We start from the raw sequence: 7026 nt of genomic DNA on the forward strand, positions 1-7026 counted from the left end.
TGTGCGTATTCATTCATTCAATAGTATTTCTTGAGCTCTTACTATGAGCAGAGCACTGTTCTAAGCGCTCGGAATGTGATGTGTCTGACTATACACGTGAACGCGTGTCCGGATATTTGTGTGTGTGCGAGGGAGTACCTGGGTGTACTGGAATGAGTGCTTGCGTTTGTGTCAGTGATTGTGTGCACTTGAAGGTGTGTGGGAGGGGGGCGGGGGGTTGGACGGGGTTTGTCCCTGTGAGGCAGGGACTGTGCCCAACCCGATTTGTTTGTATTCATCCCAGCGCTTAGTACAGTGCCTGGCCCAAGGTAAGCGCTTAACAAATACCAGAGTTATTATTATTAGGATGGATGGGGTTTGCGTGGAGGCGGGAGGCGGCCCGCTCACCACCTGAGAGGGAGGGAGAGAGGGAGCGAGAGTTGGGGAGGAGATGAGAAGGGAGAGGAGGGAGGGGGCGAGAGCAGAAGGGAGGCGAGGAGATGAGGAGGGAGGGGAGGAGATGGGAATGGAGGGGAGGGGAGGGGGAGGGAGGAGAGAGGATGGGAAGGGAGGGGAGAGGGTGGGAAGGGAGGGGAGGGGAAGAGATGGGAAGGGTAGAGAGCAGGAGGGAAGAAAAGGGAGCGGAGGGGCAAGGGCAGGAAGGGAGGCTAGGAGATGGGAGAGGGGATGGGGAAAGAAGGGAGGAGATGGGGAGGGAGGGGTTAGGGAAGGAGGGGAGGAGATATGGAGGGAGGGGAGGAGGTGGGAAGAGAGGGGAGGAGGTGGGAAGGGAGGGGAGGAGATGGGAAAGGGATGGGGAGGGAGGGGAGGAGATGGGGAGGGTAGAGAGCAGGAGGGAAGAAAGGGGAGGGGAGGGGCGAGGGTAGGAATGAGGAGAGGGAAGGGGAGAGGAGGGGGCAGGAGCGAGGTGATCCGGCCCCTTTCAGGCGCCGTCCTCGCTAATAACATGTCCAGAAGACGCTCCTGGCAAATGGCTTTGTTAGTCTTGTCAAAAATGAGTCCCCGGGAAGCAGTCAACGTTAAACCATAGATCAAAATGATTAATTGCTTTCAAATGAGCAGCTGTTGAGCTACCCTTGAATAGCGGCGAGGAGCCGGGAGACCGTTTTGGGGTAGCGGCCTGGTGGTGGGGCGGGGGCCAGGAGAGGGTCGGGGGCTGGGTGGGGGGGTGGGGGAGTGGGGAGGGGTCTCCTCCGGTCCTACTCATGGGCTCCCTGGTCGAGGTGAGGGAGCCCCGTTTCCCCTTTCTGGACAAAAAAAATAAACAATCCAAGGAGAGGGGGGTGGTGGGGAAGGGCAGAAAGGGAAGGGGGGAAGGAGAGAGACAGGAATTGGAGGGGAAGGGGCGGCAAGGAAGGGAGACCCGGAAGGAAAGCGATTAGCAGGTGTTTCAGTCCGGCCGATGACTGGATCCAATTTTCTGTTGGTTTTAGGGAGGTGGAAGCAAGTCTGGGGTCTGAGGGAGCCGGGAGAGGGGATTTTGGGGAGGGGGCTCTGAGCGACTTAGGACCCGGGATGGGGCGACGGGGAGATGCGGGGGGTGGGAGGAGCAGGGCGGGAAGGGCTATGGCTTCGGCGCTGGTGGAGGGCGAGAGGATCTGGAGGAGACACCCGAAAAGTCTGGAAAAGAAGAGCAAATAAAATCAGAGCCGTTGGGCCCTTATCCCTCTCTTTACCCGGAGAAACGGCATGGTTTAGTGAATAAAGCGCGGGCCTGGGAGTCAGAAGAGCATAGGTTCTTATCCCGACTCTGCCACTTGTCTGCTGTGTGACCTTAGGCAAGTCACTTCACTTCTCCGGGCCTCAGTTATCTCATCTGGCAAATGGGGTTTGAAGCTGTGAGCCCCACGTGGGACAGGGACTGTGTCCAACTCAATTCGTAACCACTCCGGTGCTTAGTACAGTGCCTAGCATATTGTAAGCGCTTAACAAATTCCACAGTTATTATTATTATTATTACTCCTTATCACGCTCTCGTCGTCCAATAAAAATTGGGGCGAGGCCGTCCGTGGGAGGGCCTCGCGTAATTCAAAAGCAACTTTTAACCTCCAGAGGTTTCTTTAGCTTCCCGCGGACGACGGAGAGACAGAGACGGAGATTAGGGAGAGACAAGGAGAGATGGCAGAGAGATGAGGGGAGATGGCGGAGAGACGTGGGATGGGAGATGATGGAGAGATAAAGGAACCCGGAGAGGATTGTAAAGAAACAGAGACAGAGAGAGACGCAATCAGATGATCTTGTATCTACGTTAGCGCTTAGTACAGTGCCTCCCACATAGTAAGCGCTTAGCAGATACCGACACATAAACAGAGAGACACGGTTGGAGATGGATTCACACAGTCAGAGATACGAGCAGAGGTAGAGATGGAGGCATAAAAGTGGAGACAAACACATGGGTACAGAAACAGAGATAGACAAGTAGAGACACACAGAAGTAGAGACAGAGGTGAACGCAAGGACATAGGAAGAGTTAGAGACAAAAATACCGAGGCAGAGATGGAGACACAGAGAAAGCGGTAGAGACCCCAAAACGGAGACAGATGCGGAAGCAGAGACAGAGGGCTAGAGGCGGACACACACAAAGATACAGGCAAAGGTAGAGAGCTAGAAGTAGAGACAGAGATAGGGTCTCAGAGACAGTGGAAGAGACACCAGACACGAGAACGTCTCTCGTAAGACGCTGCCCTTTCCTCTGTTTCGCAAAGTTTCTGGGAATCCAGGGAAGGGGGGGGGGGGGGGCGGGAAGGGACCCGGAGGAGAAACTTTTAAATCTGTTTAAGTTTATAAACAAGATTAAAGGGAGAAGTGTCAAGGGTCTTATGGAAATAATGCTAGGGGGTCCTTTAAGACCCGGAGAGCGGGAGCTTTTCTGTATCGCTGTGCAGTTTAAATCTGCCTTGATGGGTTAGGCGCTCGCCCCCTAAATCCTTCAGAAAGCCTCTTTCAGGAAAAAGGGTGGGAGGGATTCCTTCTCGCTATAATTGCTTAAGAAACGGTTCCCACAATGAGGAGAGGCCGCGCTGTGGCTCTCATTTAAGTTCTGATTTTTCAAAGTTCACAAGTTAATCCCCCTCCCCTCCCACCCTCCCCCCACTTCGCGCCAAATCCCCCTCCTCACGGCCCCCTCCTCCCACCCCATTCTCTCACCGAATGGGATTGGAGGCGGGAGGGGGAGTTCCCGGCATAATTGCCCCCGGGGAAGCAGAGAAAAGGCGATGCCCGGACCTGCGCGGCCCCACGCGTGATCTGCTTTAAAGAGGTTCCCGGAGACGAGGGTCTCGCCTCTCCACGAGCCACGCTCGAAGGTTTCCTTCCAGGATCCTCGGGCCCCGAGGCAAATCAATACCCACTTCCAGGCCGCGTCCAGGCGGCCGCATTATCCGGATTGCTCACGCAAAGAATATGCGTTCCCCCCTCCGGCCACCACCATCCCTGCCCGTCTCGACCTGTTAATCGGGAGAGAAGCCGGAATCTTCCCCTGCCCCGAAATATCCGGGTCATTGCCCCTGTGGGCTGCGTGGACCCGGGCTCGGTTCCCGAAGCGATACGTTGTGATCCCCGGGGACCTGGGAGGAGAGGTGGAGGGCAAGCCAGGATGGTCAGTCGGACAGGTGTCCGTCGGCGGGGAACCGGATTAACCGCGTCCACAGCGAATGCGGGTGTCTTTTCAAGTCCTGGGACCTTCCGGGCCCCGTTGCGGGGGTCGTCGGGGAACCCCGTGGGAACCCCCAAAAGAACGGGATGGAGGTCGGGGGAAGAAATGAAGTCGGGTCTTCGCAATCATCCGGTCGTTTCAGGCCAACCAACATCCCGCTGTCATCCGAATTACTCGGATGATTGCGGCCGTAGCGAATTTTTCATCCTAAAACATCTACCGCGATCCGCTCCTTTCGGATCACCCACCTGCGCCCCCAAATAAGGCTCCCACATTTGCACGCACCCCCAGACCCACAAGCGCAACGAACCGGGCGTGGGTCGAAGATTCCTTTGGGGGTACTCGGTCTTCATTCATTCAATGGTATTTATTGAGCTCTTACTGTGTGCAAAGCACTGTACTAAGCGCTTGGGAGAGTACACTAGAACAACAAACACATTCGCTGCCCACAACGGGCGGCTTCCGTGGGAATGAGAGTTGGCGGGAGGTCGGGGCTGGGTGGGAGATGGGGGTTTGTCCCGGGAGAAGCCACGGAGGTAAAATAATAATAATAACGGTGGTATTTGTTAAGCGCTTACTATGTGCAAAGCACCGTTCTAAGCGCTGGGGAGATACAAGGTGATCAGGTTGTCCCACGTGGGGCTCACAGTTTTAATCCTCATTTTGCAAATGAGGTAACTGAGGCACAGAGAAGTTAAGTGACTTGTCCGAAAAGTCCCACGGGACGCGTGGTCCAATATTCCCGTCCCGTCGAGGCCTCCCCACTAGCGATCCCAGGGCACCCACCGACGGCGAACAGCCCTGTGGTCAGCGAGGCGGACAGGTACAGACTCGACACAGGTGGGTCGACACCGGGTTAGATTTCGGGTGGGTCTCCCCACTGCCTTCCCTTTAAGGCTATTTAGTGCCCCGACGGGAAAGCTCCCCGCTTCCTCTCGTTTCTGTAATAATAATGACGATGATGGTATTTGTTAAGCGTTTACTACGTGCAAGGCACTGTATTAAGCACGGGGGAAGATACAAGCCAATCGGTTTGGACACAGACCCTGTCCCACGTGGGGCTCACAGTCTCAACCTCCATTTTACAGATGAGGTAACTGAGGCCCAGAGAAGTCAGGTGACTTGTCCAAGGTCACATAGCAGACAAGTGGCGGAGTGGGATTAGAACCCATGACCTTCTGACTCCCAGGCTGGCGCTGTATCCATTATGCCTCTCCGTCGTCGTCCCCTTAGGCCTCCCCGCACTCATCACACACACACACACACACACACACACACACACACGCAGCCCCCGGGGCCTGCAGGTGGACCGGGTTCGGTCGGTCGGAAATCTCTCATCTTACACTACCGGCGCTGTCGACAGACCGACTGACCGATCGACCCACAGGAGCCGGGACGGCGCTCTCATGGGGCCCGAGAGAAGAAGAAGAAGGAGGAGGGGAAGAAGAGGAGAAAAGGAAAAGGAGGAGGAGGAAGACAAGGAGGAGGTGGAGGAGGAGGAGGAGGTGGAGAAGGAGGAGGAAGAAGAAGAGGATAAGGAGGAGATGGAGGAGGAAGAGGAGGAGAAGGACGAAGAGGAGGAGAGGAGGAGGAGGAAGAGAAGGAAGAAGAGGAGGTGGAGGAAGAGGAGGAAGAGGCTGAGGAGGAAAAGGAGGAAGAAGAGAAGGAGGAGGAGGAAGAGGAGAAGAAGGAGGAGGAGGAGGAGAAAGAGAAGGAAGAGGAAAGTGGGCGGCGGAAATGTGGTTTCCGTTTTAGGGATCGGAGGGCTGGTTTGAAATAAAACATTTAGGGACACAAAAATGGAAAAAAAAAGGATTTCCAAAACGAAATCTATCGTTCCGGGCCCATTTGGGAGTTTGTCTTTAGTGTTGATTTGCAGCGCTGCCCTGCCTGCCCCCGACCTCCCCACCCTCCCCCGGGACCCTCAGGTGCGAGCCCCTCCGCCCCCTCCCCGGGATCAGCTCTGGTCAGGTCAGATCCGGGGTCAGACGGAGGTCAGGGTCGGGCCCAGGAAAGCCCCCCACGCCTCCCACACCCAAATCAAACCCCTTCCGGAGGGGACCAGGCCCAGCTTCGAGGGGGCGAGGGCGAGGGGATCTGCGTCCTCCTGGCCCGCGCTCTGGTGGCGAGCGCACCAGGGGATGGAGTTGCGCGGCCTCCTTCGGCCCCGAGGGATGGTCCTCCCACCCGTTACGGCCTTGACCCTGACCTCAGGACCTCTGGGCTGGGGGGGGCGGGCCTGGAAAAAGGGTGATAGAAGGGCGCAAACCTTTCTGGAGTAAGAGGAGGCAGGGAGGGGAGTTCTCTTTATAACTGGGGTGCCCGCCCTGGGAAAACTGGATCTGGGGGCCGAAAGGGGGAGAAGACCGACGTCGAGAGGCTCCACCTTGGGCTGGTAGGCCCTCCCACCCCCCTCCTCCCCCATTCAAATCTGGGAGGGTCTCCCGCCCAGACAAGGAGATCTGTCCCGAATTGGGATTCGGACTGTACTTCGGTCCTACAACTTTCAAAGTTTAAAGATGCTTCGCTCCCTCTCTCCTTGTCCCTTTAATTCTCGCAAAAACGATTTTTCTCTGGGAGAAGAATCTTTCCCGGAGCAGGGGGAGTGGGCGAGGGGTGGGGGGTGGGGGGAGATGGGGTCGGGGGGGGGGGGGCGGGGGTAAAAGGGCCCTTCAAGAAGAGAAGAGTATTATTGTTTTAATCCTCTTACCAGCAGTCATTTTAAGACGGGGTGTTTTGGTGTCTGGAATGGCGTCTCGTCTGCCCAATTCCCATCTGGGCTGGCGGGAAAGACCCCCCGCGCCCCCCCGCACCCCCTCCCCCCGACCCCCCGCATCCCTGGAAATCTTTCTAAAGGCTTAAAACTGCTCTTTCTGTACCGCGGGCAGGACAAAGCTGAAAAGCAAATAAAATCGCCTCTTTCGGTTAGACGGAGCTAACCGAGAAGCCTAGTGGTCGAGACGGGGGTGGAGGGAGAGGGAGGGGCGGGGGTCTTGGAGGAAGGGGCTTGTCCCTGAAAATAGTCTGGGTGGGGGGCGGGCTTTGGAAGACCCTCACGCAGTTTGAGGGAAAGGGCTGGGTGCGGGAGGGGCGGGGTGTAGAAATCTAACGCACTGGGGGGCTCACCTTGAACCAGACAGAGGGCAAGGGGGGAGGAGGGCGGAGTTGGGGGTGGGTGCGGCCTGGTCCGGGCCCGGGTCTCTAAGCTCTTTAGTGGGACTCGCCAGCGGGACCCTGCTGCCTGCGGGGAAGAGAAAATAGCGGGGAGGGGAAGCGGAGGGGAAAGGGGGGAAGGGGGAGGAAGGAAGGAATAAGGGGGGGATGGAAGAACCCCGGTTTAGGGCCCCAGAAAATCGGTCCTTTGCGCCCCT

Source organism: Ornithorhynchus anatinus, chromosome 18 (genome assembly GCF_004115215.2).
Source record: "Ornithorhynchus anatinus isolate Pmale09 chromosome 18, mOrnAna1.pri.v4, whole genome shotgun sequence".
Taxonomy (NCBI): domain Eukaryota; kingdom Metazoa; phylum Chordata; class Mammalia; order Monotremata; family Ornithorhynchidae; genus Ornithorhynchus; species Ornithorhynchus anatinus.